This window comes from Centruroides sculpturatus, unplaced genomic scaffold (genome assembly GCF_000671375.1).
Source record: "Centruroides sculpturatus isolate CEXI.00-Female unplaced genomic scaffold, Cexi_2.0 scaffold480, whole genome shotgun sequence".
Classification (NCBI taxonomy): domain Eukaryota; kingdom Metazoa; phylum Arthropoda; class Arachnida; order Scorpiones; family Buthidae; genus Centruroides; species Centruroides sculpturatus.
The window spans coordinates 500,786-517,153 of NW_019384976.1; the positions used below are offsets into that span (position 1 = coordinate 500,786).

Here is a 16,368-nt window from a genome sequence, read left to right on the forward strand (position 1 = left end):
GAATATTTGGATTCATTTTGTTGACTTTACATATTCTTTATTTTGACAAACATACAAAAGCACATTATCTTAATTTATTAAAAATGTATAAATAGTTCTCTCAATATAATAAAATATATAATTATATAAGAACATTACATTTGCTCTCTGGGATAAAATTACAAAAACAATTAACAATATTTGATAATCTCTCGTTTGAAATGAGTAGAAACTGCAACCACTTGGCATTTGATCAAATGCCGCTTTCTCACAAATCTTAATTTTTTTGTTCTTTTTGCATAGAAGAATTATATATCCTTAACATTTAAAAACCTCGATGTTATCATTACAAACCTTTGGCATGTGATATTTTTCATTTTTGCAATTCAGTTTAGGTGGTGAGGTTACGACTTAGTCTATAAGTAAGACAAAACCTTTCACACTTTGTTTCTAGCAGTTTAATCAGTTAAGTACAAATGTTCTTGGCCATTTTAAATGGCCTTCTTCAGGTACAGTAAAGGTTGGTTGAAACATCAGTTAGCAGATATTCAACTGACGTCATTGCTGATGTCAATGTCGATATCAGCAACGACAACAGTTGAATATCTGGTAACCAACGTTCCACCCGAGAACGTTTGTACTTAGTAATTAAATTGCTAGAAACAAAAGCTTTCACGCTTTGAATGCATAGAAGTACAACTTAGTCCTCATGGATTTTGATAAAAGGTCATTCATACAAAGGAAGAAAGTGTGCTTGTCAAAATTAAAAATTCGAGTAATTTATGAACAAGTTTTACACAACCTTTCATCAAATGCATGCATCTTGATGAGTGGACTTTTTTAATAGAGAATAAACACACAAAATGTAATAAGTTGCTGTCATGTGGAAGTTTTACAGAACTTTTTCAAAATAAATTAAGCCACTCTGTGATTTTTTAAACTCGATTTGTACCAAGGCTTAGCCCCACATGATAGCAAAATGCCCGAGAGGCATGTCGTAACCTCCCCTGCTAGAGTGACCAACATTTCTAAAGCTCTTTCCACCCCGCAGACCTGTGATCAGATGATGCCTTATTTAAACTGATTGCATATTCTACTTCATCGTATTGATTATTCACAAAAGAACATCAATTAAAATCTTTTTGTAGACAAAAATGAAAAGTTTTCTTTCTCAAACTTGTCATTTACAGGAATTCCGGTTCGAATTAAAACAATGTATTGTGGCAATAGATTGCCAGAATATATAAATAATGTTTATTTTCCCAAACTTTTTAACCCTTTAACACACTTCCTATTCACACAACTTGCTTTCCTTGAAAGACGCAACAATTAAATCTTCCTTATACAGAAAGTGAAAAGTTATAATTAATTACGGCATACAGGACACACTGCTTTTGACACCAATTTTTTTTTTACTATATTCTGGTTAAAACAAAATTAAATTTGTACTTTTCTTTAATCATGGAAAAACAGGAGTTTAAAAGAAGTCATTTACCATTAAAATGCACATTTAATTTTTGTTACATTCAAAAACTGCCTAGTTCTGTCTTTTAATTCAAGAGTTGGGTAAGTAGTAATCATCAATAGCCTATTTGGGAAATCTGTTAGCTTACAGGAAATTGCAATATCACACAAGATGCAAGGCAATTGTGTCTTATATGCCGTAAAAACACATTAATTTGTTTTAAACAAAAGTCTGCATCATATTCACCTTAAATTTAGCACTGGAAAGACGAATGGTCGAGTAATAGTTTCCCAGAAGATTCCGTGATGAAGATGTCGGAGTCCATCTCCATCTCTGAAATCTCGTAAGATGAAGATTTCGCATCCGAAATGATGTCAGTTGGACTGCAAACTCCGGGTCTTCTCCTGGCCAATCGGATCACTGCCACCGCTACATAGCTCCCGACGATCATGGCCAGAGACATCACGTAAATTACGAGTCCTCCGTCTATGCCGTATTTATAGGCAACAAAAAATAGTGGGAAGAGACAGAAAATGCAGACCAGTAGAGTGCATAGCACGACTCTGAATACGTTTCTCGGAGTTATCATTTCGAAGTCTATGATGCTGGCATTTTCATTTCTTCAGATTACGGCAACGGTCAAGACTGTAAATCAATAAATATTAGTTAATACTCCAATTTTGTATGCAATAAGAGGATGTGATCAACCAATTGAGTTATAACTATCTCCCTATTAGCCTGCAATGTTTTATGATAGTTGCTTTTACCTGCAAATTTCCAAATACACATTTAAAGTTTAGTATCAAACTAATTTAAATGTCGTGTATTCGGAAATTTACAGGTAAAAGCAGTTGCCATAGTTATATGATAACACTAATAGGGGATAGTTAAGTTAGTTGAAATCCAATTGGTCAGTCATATTTGAAAATATTCCATTATCATATAAATGTTGCTAATACATTAGAGCTCCACATCATCAGTGGGAAGTAAACAATTCATTTGAGATCAAGTACATTCTCTCTCTTTTAATTTTTTATAAATTAACAGTATAAAGTGATTTGTGTGAAGAATAAAAATGTGTATTATTGTAGTTAAATGATAAAATGTAACAAACAGTTGTACAGTACATATTACCTATATAATACAGCTGACCCCCTATACCACTGTTGATTTTTCCATTTTATATGAATTCCATGTTGTACGAGTCACTTAGATTTTACAAATACATGTGCCGGGCTGTGAATGGCTCACATATTTGTAAAATCTAAGTGACTCGTACAACATGGAATTCATATAAAACGGAAAAATCAACAGTGGTATAGGGGGTCAACTGTATATAAGAACAATAATTTTAACATTACATAAGTTTGTTTTATATTGTATTGCTTTATAGACTAATTTATTTAAACAAACATTTTCGTCGTCTTTTCACAAGTCTTGTAGAAAAAGTATTTAATGTGTCGTTTAAGCTAATTTTTAATCTGACGTAGCACCTATCTTCATTACCCCAGCTAATTGGGGTTCTATCGTATTACAAAACGTCACATTGATAAACGGAAAAAGATCTAGCTAGCTTTTTTATTATCCGTGTAAACAATGTATTGATTTGAATTTTAAAATATTCTTAAAGACTTAGTTAATTTTGTACTGTTAATTTTTACAAAAGTTTGATTATTTCATTTTCAGAATCCAGATGTTTATTAAGTTTAGAGATCGATGGAGTATTTAAAGCCTAGAGTTGATAGTCGTGCAGGAGATGAATTTTCACTAACAATTTAGACAAATAACAAATAATAATGTAATTTGTGACTGTACTAGATTGATAAGACACATAACTTATGAAATTCGATTTGCAGAGATAAACAAAAATTACAGTAACAAAAAATTTGGTCAACATCAAATGAATCACTTAAGGGAGAAAATGGGATTTTATCTTAATGATCACTACGTATTAAAAATTTTTTTTATCATAATTTCATTTGGCAAAAATAAATAAATGACTTACTGATCATAGTTTATCAATTATTTGGTAATGCTAATTTTTTTTACATGAAAATGATTAATTGCTCATTTTTGCACAAATTTAACAAGAAAATGAAGTAATGTTTGTAATTGAAAATAACATTTATCCAAACCAATTTACACATTCCACAATTTGCAAAGCTTTTGTTGTTATGTTGCACAGAAAAGACTTTTGTCAAGATCTTGCTCATTAGAAATCTTTCCTTGCTATTTTTTGTACTTGAAGGATATTAGAAGTAAAATGCGAAAATAAGAAAATTTAATTCAAACCCTAATTTTGGCAGATATTGAACATCAATTTTGACAGCTCTAAAAAAAAAAAAAAATTGTTTTTACTGTTAGATGATTTAAAAATTAATAGTTTCCTTTAAATTCACGGAATCTCAATATTTTATTGTTCAAAGAAATCTCTTTGAGAAGCTAAGAACATTTGCACTCACCACTTAAAGTCAAATAATCTTAATCATTTATATTTGTTGCTATTTTTGTCACACTACACTAAATGTCCAGCAGTGTCAAATTGGTAACAAAAAGAAATCAAGAGAGTAAGTAGAACAATTAATCTCCCATAATTCCACATTCTTATATCAATGACTTAATTCTTATATCTTCATTCTACAATTACAAATACAGTAGTTTAATTGTCAAACTTCAGTTTTTTAAAAAATAAAATCTCAAAAATTTTAATGCTTTAAACTGATTAATTTGTTATTTGGTTAATGACAAATTATTTGCAAATGATTACTTGTTTAATTACTTAAATGATTTTAAAAAAATGTTCAAAACCCAAACTGATAGAAAAATTTCATTTAAAAAATAATTGCTTTGTGGTAAGCCTCTCAAAATTGCTTCCTGCTTTCTCCGTGTATTATACCAAAAATATCCGATTTTGTTAATTGTCACCACATACAAGCAAAGTTAAAATAAAACAAAAAAACCTTATTGAAATCATTTTATGTTGCACAAAAAATACAGCAAACATTAAATTGTATTCTATAATTAATTAATTTATTTCACACACAAAAGGATATGTCTCGAGACAATTGATATCCTCTCCCAAAAATAACACCCATAAGAAAGAAAAAAGATCAATAGAGATTATAAAAATGTATGCTTATGTAATACTTTATAATAAATAAGCTATAACAAAAACTGTTTACAAATGCATTTAAAATGTAAAGTCTTCATGTATAGATTGTTTCACGAAGACCATATTCAGAATAGATCAATAGAAAAAGGATCTGGAAGAAATGGAAAGCCAAAAAGTGGAATTGGAACGAAGCAAACCAAAGAAATATTTATATAAAAGTAAACGGTTGAAGTATTTCATACGATTGGTAAAGCTGGAAACTCCCAACTGGACCTAACTATATTGGCATTAGGGGTAAAAGAAAGGTTGGAGAGTTTAAGAAAAATTTTATCTAATTCTTTTATTTTATTTTAAATAACATTTTTTCTAAATGGGTTGAGGCAACTATAGCCCATATTGGCAGACAATACTGTCAAAATAAACCGATCTGAAGACTTTGAGGAAATAACTTTACAAAAATGTCAAAGAATTCCATGACAAACTGTTTATGTATGTACTAATGTACTGTTTATTACTGATTAAATATTTTTATTCTCTCTCTTCAGAAAAAAAAAATAATAATAATAATAATAGAACCCCTAAATTAGGTATAAGAGAGAAAACCCATAAACAAACAAAATCTACCAATGGATGGTATGCTTCTAAGTTCTCAGTACTTTAATTTCTCCATATTATAAATATAATACATAATTCGAAATACAGCATGAATAATGCTGATGAAGTAATTAGTAAATTATACAGATTAAAAAAAGGAACCCACTGATAAATTAATGAGTTTGGATACAATAAACATGTATGTATCCAAACATACATTGGACTCTAATAGAAAATAATTTAAAACACTTAGAACTAGTTTATTGAATTAATCAAATAATGAATATTACAAGCAGCAGGATGAATTAGTATGGGTTCAAAAATGGGTCCAAAGCTTGCAAAAATTGGAATGAATGAAAGAGTCGTTAAATTAAATAATATTGATGGAATTAAATTACATGTCTGCTATGCAGATGATTATTTGATTGTTTTTAACACACAAAAGATTAATGAAAAAATTTTAGATATACCATCTAAAATTTATAGTAATAAAAAAAAAAAAAAAAAAAAAAAAAAAAAAAAAAAAAAAAAAAAAAAAAAAAAAAAAAAAAAAAAAAAAAAAAAAAAAAAAAAAAAAAAAAAAAAAAAAAAAAAAAAAAAAAAAAAANTGAATAAATATAAATAAATCGGTAATAGTATATATAATTATATGAAAATTCAACGATCGCAGCCTAAATCTTTTCGTCATTTCCGCTATAAAATTTCATAATTTTTAAGTTTAAAACGAAATAATTTTATTAAAAATCGATAAAAAATAATAAAAATATTCCTTATTAAGTTTAATTATATTATATAAAATAATGTAAATTTATGTTGTGTTTATCAACTTTTAAAAATTAGACATCGGTAGTTATTCAAGCAGTAACTTACATATCAAATAACTTTATGATAACGTTACCTTTATCATTAATTATTATCTAATAATTCAAGAGTACAGTAGACAGTATCAATATTCCTCTACAATATTAATCCAGATAATTATATGGTATCACGTCGCTCAGTTCCATTAACATTTCACACTTTATAATCTTCTAAATAATATATATCTCTAAACAGTAACTCATCTTTAATTTATTAAATCCAATATTCAATTCTATCCATCATGCGTCAAAATGTTTTAAATGCTCTTAACCCTTTTATTAATGATAAGGTGTTATCATGGATAAAGTCAATAATCATGAATCCATCGTTGTGAATAACAAAAGATAATTACGTACAGTACAGTACGTGTACATCTTTCGAATAATAATAAACTATTTAAAACATCCTCCAATATATATATATATATATATTTTAAGATTTAAAATGTATGTGATGAAAGTATTTTCCCGGAAGCCATCAGCAGATACGTATAGAAAAATCTAAAAAATATATATATATATATTTGAGATTTCTTTTTATGTTTGTTTGAAGAGTAAAAAAACAGAAAACATTGGCATTTGTATAGATATATTTCTGTCTACTTTTCCTTTCAAGAATGAAATATCGTTTATCCTAAACGTATTTGGACGAGCGATTTTTCCTTTCTAAGACGAAACAATTCCGTAGAAAAGTAAAAGCTTTAAACATAAAAAAAAAAGATATTTGATCATTATTATTGTATGTATAGTGTATAAAATTTTATCCGTATAAAAGTTTAAAGTTTCGGATCCATTTCTTTATGTAAAATTGTATAAGTATACTAAACGTATTTGGACGAGCGATTTTTCCTTTCTAAGACGAAACAATTCCGTAGAAAAGTAAAAGATTAAAAAAAAAAAAAAAAAGATATTTGATCAGTTTTAACTGGAGTTCTTGAGTGACTAGATAGACCTCACAGGCATGTCGGCTTATAGAGGATATTACATATTAATATTGCGGTTCCCTATAAAGAAGTTTATCGTCTCTATATTGTTAGATGACATTACTGTAACTGTCATTGCCACTTCTACAAAACAGTTTAATTATTTGTATTATCATATTGAATATATCAGATTTTTTTTTTTATTGATTCTCACATGGTGTAATTTGTATGTTTTATAATGGTTTTAGGGCTTTTAATATCAATATTTTTGAAAAAAAGTTTTTTAAACCCATTTTTTTAATTCAGTTTAATTTTTTCTTTTTATTTAAATTTGTTTTGAATTGTAACTTTTATCCATATACAGGTTTTATGATATATCCAGTTGAACTGCCTAATTTTAATATTATCTACGTTTAATAATCAAATATTATCTATACAAAAAAGGACTGAACAGGGGTCATCAGAGCCTGAAATGCATATCCTCCAAATATAGCAATAAAGCAAATATCAATTAAAGTTCCCTATGTGATTTAAGTTACTAAAAAAGCCAAAATTTAGGCTTAGTAAATTTACAGAAATAGTAATGGAAACGATCAATTAAAACAGGACATGCCAAATAATTGAGAGCCGGATTAGTGAGAGTCTACTGTATTTAAAAAATTGTAAGAATGTTATTACTTTTTATTGAAAAGAACACATATATTACGAAATAGTTGAATACACAAAAAAATAGTAAATATGTATCAGTGACAAAGCAATGTTACAAAATGAGCAAGCCAAAATGTTAAATAATGTGAGTCATCTGTTAAAATGTTCTTGTGAGATTATTTATAACCTACAAATGAAACTTTTCAACTCACACAGGAAATAAATTATGTTTTAAGGGGTATTGAGTGTATGTTTCCAAGAAAAGTAAAAAATGAGGTTCATTTGCAACACAGACGTACACCTTACATTATTTAACCAGCTTCCACAACAGCAAAGTGGTAATGAGAGTTATGCATTTTCTATCTATCACTGATAATTGTGTTTTCAAATCTGCTTTATAGATAAGCCTATATTTCTTTTTAAATATATACTCCCCTGGTTTTTTGTATGTATTGGTTGATGTGAAGATTTTAAGTAGAGGTTTTATAACAGAAATGTTAGACACTAAAAGCTATAGTTCTGGTGACTAACACACAACAGTTAACATGTAGTTGCACTGATAAACAAATATAATTTACATAAATTTTATCCATTTGGGCAATTTCATAACAGATTGTAATAGAAAAGGTTGAATAATACTAAACTCTTTTTTTCAGTTGTGGGTTCAACATACTTTTGTAGTTCTAATTCCAGAAATGCATTAAAACTAATGGTTAATATGTTGTTAATGTCAACTGGTATCTGCAATAAATACCTGAAAACTAGAACCACTGTATTTGATAAACAGATAACACTGTAAGAAATTGTAATAAGTAAAGATAAGAATCTAACCATCAAGTTAAACAGAAACTTCATGATTATTACACACAGTTGTTGCAGTGGAAACATTACCTTGTGCAACAATATTTAGTTTAAAAAACCAACCATGTAAATAACAACAGAACCTTATGATTCACAAAACCTGGCACCATAGGTGAATAACAATTGACCATAATGCTTTTTAAGGTCACCAAACAATATTTTAAAAATGTCTTTTGGCTCATTTTGAACTGCATCTTCAGTTAAGAACAGCTTATATAAAATAAAACAACCAGATTTTGAACTCAAAAAAATAAACTATTTAAATTAAATTTTAGAACATTTCCAGCTTAGATTATTATTTTCCAAATTCTATCATACTTGTAAAATTCCAAAATTCTTTGAAAATCCTTAAAGAATAAATAAAGCTTTAACACTTGAAGGTAATATTTAAAATTAAAATATATACTAATATTTGAGCTAGAAACTAACACTTTTAGGAACTATAAGACTATTTGCTTTTCTGTTTCCCTTAAGAGTCTGCTGATAACTTTGTGCCTAATTTGTCTATAATGGGCTTCCAGCTATCCCACATAACTATAGCTTCTTTGGCATTAATGATTTTGATACTTTTAGATAGAATATAAATGTATATTTGCTCTAGAATTCTGGTGGTGCTTCCTATTCCGCATTCCTTGATAATGGCTGGTTTGTCCCAGTGCATTAGAGAATCATATTATGTTGAAGCTTCAGAAAATATTAGAAAATTTAATTTCTTTCAAATTGTTTTCAACCACAGAGTCTGTGTAGATAAAAAGAAGTCGCAAATGTTATGTGACAGTGGGAAGGTCAAATGCATTGCACGTGTACAAATGTATGCCATTATTTTTGAAGCTTGGTACTGGGTGGCTAGACACAAAATAAACCTCTATTTTGTTTTTCTTAGAAATAAATATATTGAATAGCTCTTGAAACATTTCCTATATGGGTTGGAAGGTTTCCCTTATTAGATAAGTCACAAACTGTAGTATGGTATATAAATATAGTTTTTTTTATCTTTTAAGTTTTAAAATTGCTTATATTGAAAATATTTATACATACTTTATGGTGTTAGTGTTGTATATTTTTACAGCCACACAAAATTATGTACCAGGTTTATCTTTGATGACAAAAAAATTTAGCAGTTCGATTGAAATTCATTTCCAAAAATGGGAATGGGAACAAAATTTGTAGTTTGTCAAACATTATTTTTGAGGCAAGACGATAGCATCAAACATTTGCTATTTCAAATACACCCAATTCTGTTTCTACATGATCTGAAAAAAATTTCATTTTTTTTTACATAGTTTGTTTCAATTTAATGCACTTCAATAAACTTGTCTTTTTAAAAACCTTCATTTGATTTTAATTCTAAGAAAAAATATTCTAAATCTCTTCCAGAAAATTGCTTTCTTTTTATATGCTTTTTATTAACTTATTCTGTCTGTCCAGATAAAATCTTGCAGCTCAATTTTCACCACTTCCCAATTTCTGTTTTAGTTGAAACTTTACATACATATGTATTCCCATGACACTATTTTTTTATTTAGTTTTCAAAATAATTTTAACAAAAATTTAGTGAAACCTCACAAAATAACATATGTTAAATTAAATGCTAAACCAAAAATTTCAATAATTCAATGTTATGTTATGGACAAAGTGATTAATCGGGCATTATTCATAATGACCAAATAGGGCGGGCAGTGTGATAAATATTGATTAATTTATCAAATTGACCGGTCATTATGAATACTGCTATCACCTAGTCGGGCAAAGTGATAATAATAAGTTGAGGAGTGATCATCTGACAATCAGTATGCTGAGTTGCGTGTGCGTATCGTACAGCGTTTAGTACAGAATTTTAAATTTGATTAAAAAAAACCCCANTCTGGAAGAAATGGAAAGCCAAAAAGTGGAATTGGAACGAAGCAAACCAAAGAAATATTTATATAAAAGTAAACGGTTGAAGTATTTCATACGATTGGTAAAGCTGGAAACTCCCAACTGGACCTAACTATATTGGCATTAGGGGTAAAAGAAAGGTTGGAGAGTTTAAGAAAAATTTTATCTAATTCTTTTATTTTATTTTAAATAACATTTTTTCTAAATGGGTTGAGGCAACTATAGCCCATATTGGCAGACAATACTGGCAAAATAAACCAATCTGAAGACTTTGAGGAAATAACTTTACAAAAATGTCAAAGAATTCCATGACAAACCGTTTATGTATGTACTAATGTACTGTTTATTACTGATTAAATATTTTTATTCTCTCTCTTCAGAAAAAAAAAATAATAATAATAATAATAGAACCCCTAAATTAGGTATAAGAGAGAAAACCCATAAACAAACAAAATCTACCAATGGATGGTATGCTTCTAAGTTCTCAGTACTTTAATTTCTCCATATTATAAATATAATACATAATTCGAAATACAGCATGAATAATGCTGATGAAGTAATTAGTAAATTATACAGATTAAAAAAAGGAACCCACTGATAAATTAATGAGTTTGGATACAATAAACATGTATGTATCCAAACATACATTGGACTCTAATAGAAAATAATTTAAAACACTTAGAACTAGTTTATTGAATTAATCAAATAATGAATATTACAAGCAGCAGGATGAATTAGTATGGGTTCAAAAATGGGTCCAAAGCTTGCAAAAATTGGAATGAATGAAAGAGTCGTTAAATTAAATAATATTGATGGAATTAAATTACATGTCTGCTATGCAGATGATTATTTGATTGTTTTTAACACACAAAAGATTAATGAAAAAATTTTAGATATACCATCTAAAATTTATAGTAATAAAAAAAAAAAAAAAATAGAAATAAACCATAGATTAATTATCTGAATATTATGATTATTAATTCAGTTTTGATATGAATTGATAAATATAGCTTTATCTACATAACATTCTTTCTTATAAGTTTTAAATTTTATTGCCCATTAAAAATTAAAGAAAATTCATACTTAATGGAGTTGCAGAAAATTTATACCAGAACCACAGATATAAAAGATCCGAAAACAATGGTAAACAATTTAAATAAAAAGTTTATTTTTAATGATTACCCAAAGTTAATTTTAACAAAATTGTTCCATAAATACACAAGAAATAGATTTAAAGTAAAACAGTTTAATGAAAATAATAATTATAAATTTTCTTGTGTAAAAAACATTTTCGAAAAAATGTTCTAAATATGTTAAGAATTTTGGAATAACATTAGCTCCAAGTTTAAATAATAAAATACAATATGATGATGATAAAAAAAAACAACTGTCTTTGAGTGACTTAGGTAAAAAAGGAATAGTATATAAATTAAAATGTACGCGCAACTCCCCAAAATGTTATATAGGAGAAACCGGTAGAATTTTGGATAATCGGGTGAAAGAACAAGAAGCTGCAATTTGGTTGAGATTAGACAGAATCACCACGATATATCCATACAGGTGATAAAAATGTACAATCAATAGAAGAAACATTCAAATCTGCCACAATGATATAGACATAAAAGAAAGTTTAAGGAACGTATTGCAATTAAAAATTTTACAGAAAAATATAAATATGTATACTTTCCGAAGTGTTTAATACAGTGTTACAAATGGTGTGACATCATAAAATAAAACATATTTAATCCATACCACTCCAGCATTGTAATTTTATAATAGTTCACTAAGTATTATAATTTTGTATTTATCTGTTTTCATTACATTATTCATCTATTAAGATGTTTTAATTGTTGTGATTGTATAATACTGCTAATAATTCTGTAATTATAGAAGAATTGAAACTGAGTTTAATTTACTGATATCTTGTAATATATATATATATATATATATGGCATCATATAGTAATGATATTCACTATCTGCAACACCCTGCTACTAACATTCATGCTAAGGTTGTCTTCTATCCTGATCATATTCCTGCCTCCTTCAATATTTTTACAGACGGCTCTAGATCTGATAAAGGGGTTGGGTGTTCTTTTGCTATTGGGGACAGCAAAGAGAAAATCTTTAAACAAGCCTACTACAAATTAGATAACAATTGCTTCAACAATCAAGCAGAGTCACTTGCTATTCTGAAAGCTCTGGAATATACTCAGTCTCTCCAGAATATCATCAAATGCAGGAGCATCAACATCTTTACAGATATCTGGGTGACCCTTCACCAGATTAAAAACAAAAACACTCTTCTTCCAATTATTAATGACATTCTTGGGCTTCTCCAAAAGCTGCAACGTTCAAAGATTATTAACTTCTATTGGGTGAAAGGCCACTCCGGTTGTCCTGGGAATGAATGGGCAGACCAGCTTGCTAAGGTAGCCCTTTTGAGGCTTACTGACATCTCCTTCTCCTCTATTACTGTGTCATGGGTTTCCAGTGCCCTGAAGCTTTATGTTAACAGCAAATGGCAAAGTGAGTGGGACACTTCTGACACAGGTAGGTGGATGCACAAGCTCATTCCCAGGGTGGACAGGCTGAATCCAACACACTTCAACCCTAACTTCTACATGACACAATTCATGACTGGGCATGGGAACTTCAAGTACTGCCTTGCAAGATTTTTAAAGAAGGGTGACGGAAAATGTAGCAGCTGCCCACTGGAGGATGAGACCCCTGAGCATCTCCTCAACCATTGTGAGGGCACGAAGGAAGAAAGGATGGACTCATATCCATTATCCTAAAAAACAACGACACTAGGCCTTGTAACCAGGGCCTCCTCATCAGTAATAATCTCTATTACAAAAACTTTGTGACAAGGCTCATCTCCAGCAGATCTACTCACTGTTAAGTAGACTCTACCAATATGGACTATCCTGGCTATGTTATTTTGCCACTGGTAGGGGGCCCTACAGGCCTCTTTTCCTTTGGCCGTTCAGATGTGTAAAACCATGCTTTGTGGTTCTTTATCTTCTGTATATATTTTGTTGCATAATGTCATATACACTCCTTCACCCCTTTGTATATATTGTCTTTATGTTCAGCAATTAATGCCCAGCAATGGCGCACATGTAATCTTCGTCCTTTCTCTTTCTTTTCCCCCGTCTCCTCCCCCTTTTTTCTATCCACCTTACCTCCTTCCTTTCTTTCTCAAGTTTTGCATTTCAGTGTGCCTGGATCTATCAACTATCTATAGTAATGATATTCATAATAATCAAAGAATCGAATGATTATATTTTATGCAAGTATTGTGAGACAAATAATTCATAGAACTAACATAGGATGAAAGCATGAATATAATTTTATATTTTAAATACAGAGTCTACCAAAAATAATTGTACTATTTTAAATGATTGTAATTATGTTAATTACTATCTGAGAACATTATAATATACATTAAAACATTAGAAAACTGTTCAAGTTACATATTTGCCCATTACAATGTATCAGTGTAGCCTCACACATTGAACTGATACTGAAATTGTACACTTGCTACAACATATGCATTGTCACTCCTCCCACAGTTGCAACAATTCTACAGCTTCTACAGATTACTCATGTTGCACAATGATGAGTGATTCCAACTTTGCATACTGTAGAACACAAAATGTCTTATTTATTGCCAAGTTGTCATTTTTGTTTATGGTGCTTCCTAGAGTCGGTAGACAAGATGTTTGAATGCAGATTGGAGATAAAATTTGGAGTTATTCTACTGATTGGTATATATTACATACTTTTCAGATAATAATTAACATAATTACAGTAATTTAAAATGTTAGCATTTATTTTAGAAGACCCTGTATAATATATTTCATATCATTTTCATCTTATAGTGATAGAAATTCTAGATTTTATGAATTATTTCTTAATTGTAGTTTATATTAAATGCTTATTTTGATTTTTTAAAATATATAAAACATGACAGAGGAAAGTATTCCCAGATAAGTGGCATAATCTACTTACTAAGAGTATTACTGTGAGGACCCAAACAGGGGTCGACTGAGAGGTCCGAATGAAGGTTATCGATTGGAAATTTAGAGTGTTCCTTTTCAGATGCGAATGGAAAGGATTAGATGTCTCAATCGAATAATGGAAATTTTTGTGTAAATTAGTTAAACAATGGAAAGGAATAAAGTTGAGAAAAAGCGACGAAAGAGGAATCATATGCAGTCGCGACACTGACCTCTCCTGCGCCCTCCATCGGGTGTTGAATTGTCACCAGGTGACAAGGAGAGACCAATGGAGAGGTGACTGAGGTTAGGAAATCTATAAAACCGTGCGATTCAAGTTACAAAAGTTCTTGGTTCATAGTCTTATTCTCCTGGATGTATGTGTCCTCGCTGAATCTTGAAAAGAACGTTTCGGATCTAGTGGAAGCAACCTCATCTGTAGTGTCACTGTACGACCTCCAGGCTCGTCGGTTTGTCCGAGAAAAACCACCTGAAGCAGTGCCATTTGCCCCAGGGCCAACAATTATCTCACCATCTTCGCCGAACTGTAGGAAATGGAAACACGAACTTTTTGAACTCTACTTGAACTTTATCCTCGTGCTTCATTGTATGATAATCCATCAATCATTGAAAATATTGTAAGAAATTTTAATGTTATTAAATGGTTTTACATGGTAAACCTGTCTCGGTGAGTCATTCTGCACCCACATGACAGTGTTGACCGCTCAGCTGTTGAAATCTCCTCACCCCAATTGGCTAACCTCACATTACCATTTATTATGTTTTCTCTTACTGTGGTGATTCATATTAAGCATATTATGTCAACCATGCCATCATTAATGCTAATATATTTTGACAATATTTATAACTTGGTAATAATTTTCTTTCACTCAACATATGTTGAATATTTTTAGAATTCAAGATATATGTTATTTGCCAAATAACAGATAACTGTTATCATTCTATAATTGTTGAAGTGGAAAAAGTTAAATGTGCAATTACTTTCAAGTATTCCTGTAGCACATATTATGTCACATTAAAATAAACACAATATTTGAAATTTATCATATTTTAACCAAATTCTAAATGTAGTTTTACAATTTAAATTTAAATAAATATTATCTCTTGGTATAATTATTAATAATATAATTTGTTTTTTAAATGATAGTATACAAATATAACATCTATATTTATTAGACATGTTTTTGTTTAGTTAAATAAAAATAACTCATTTCTTCTTTTATCTTTATAACAATACTTTCTAAATTAAACATTTCATTTTTATTAAGTGTTATTAAATTACTAACATTAAAATATGTATTATAACTGTTATTAGAAAACTATTATCTGTAACAGATGCTTAAACTTAAATTGATGACTATAAAATAATATAACATTTGAAATCATGATTAAGCTAAAATTTACTATCACTGAATGTTTTCTAATTTCTATATTAAAATCATTCATTTTCAAATATTTGGAATTCATCAGAAGCTCAGTTAGTCTAAGGATGAATGACATATAAGTAACAAAAAAATATTTATATAGATATAGATTTCTCATGTATAATAATCCAAAAGGATGTGACTTGGCATCTGGCAAACATTGAAAGATATTAATCATAAAACCATTTTATAGTAAATATCATTACTTATATTGAAAGTATCATTCTTCTTCTTCTTCTGGTTCCATATTCATTTCTGAATGTAGGACTAGTATTATAACAATCTCAATTGTGCTTCACGTGTTAGTTCTTCTGCTTTCTTATTATTCCATTCACATATATTACCTAACCAACTTTTCCTTCTCCTTCCTGGGCTTTTCTTTCCACAGATTTTTCCCTCTAAAATATTTCTCAAAATTTCATATTTACTTCCTCGGATGATGTGGCCAAAATACCCCGTCTTTCTTCTTTTAACTGTATTTAAAACTTCTTTTTCTTTCCCCATTCTTTCCAAAACTTCCTCATTTGTTATTCTATCTGTCCAAGATATTTTTAAAATTCTTCTATATAACCACATTTCGAATGCTTCAAGTTTGTTTAA

At 29.2% G+C, this 16,368-nt stretch overlaps 1 long non-coding RNA gene across 1 annotated transcript in view; it reads right to left on the reverse strand.

The window, feature by feature from the left end:
• Nucleotides 1-3: 3 nt before the first annotated feature.
• Nucleotides 4-16,368, reverse strand: part of LOC111632673 — a 26,631-nt gene continuing 10,266 nt past the window's right edge. Inside the window, exon 2 of the long non-coding RNA XR_002757904.1 lies at nucleotides 4-2,089. This is a non-coding gene — a long non-coding RNA (uncharacterized LOC111632673). The remainder of the gene's footprint in view (nucleotides 2,090-16,368) is intronic.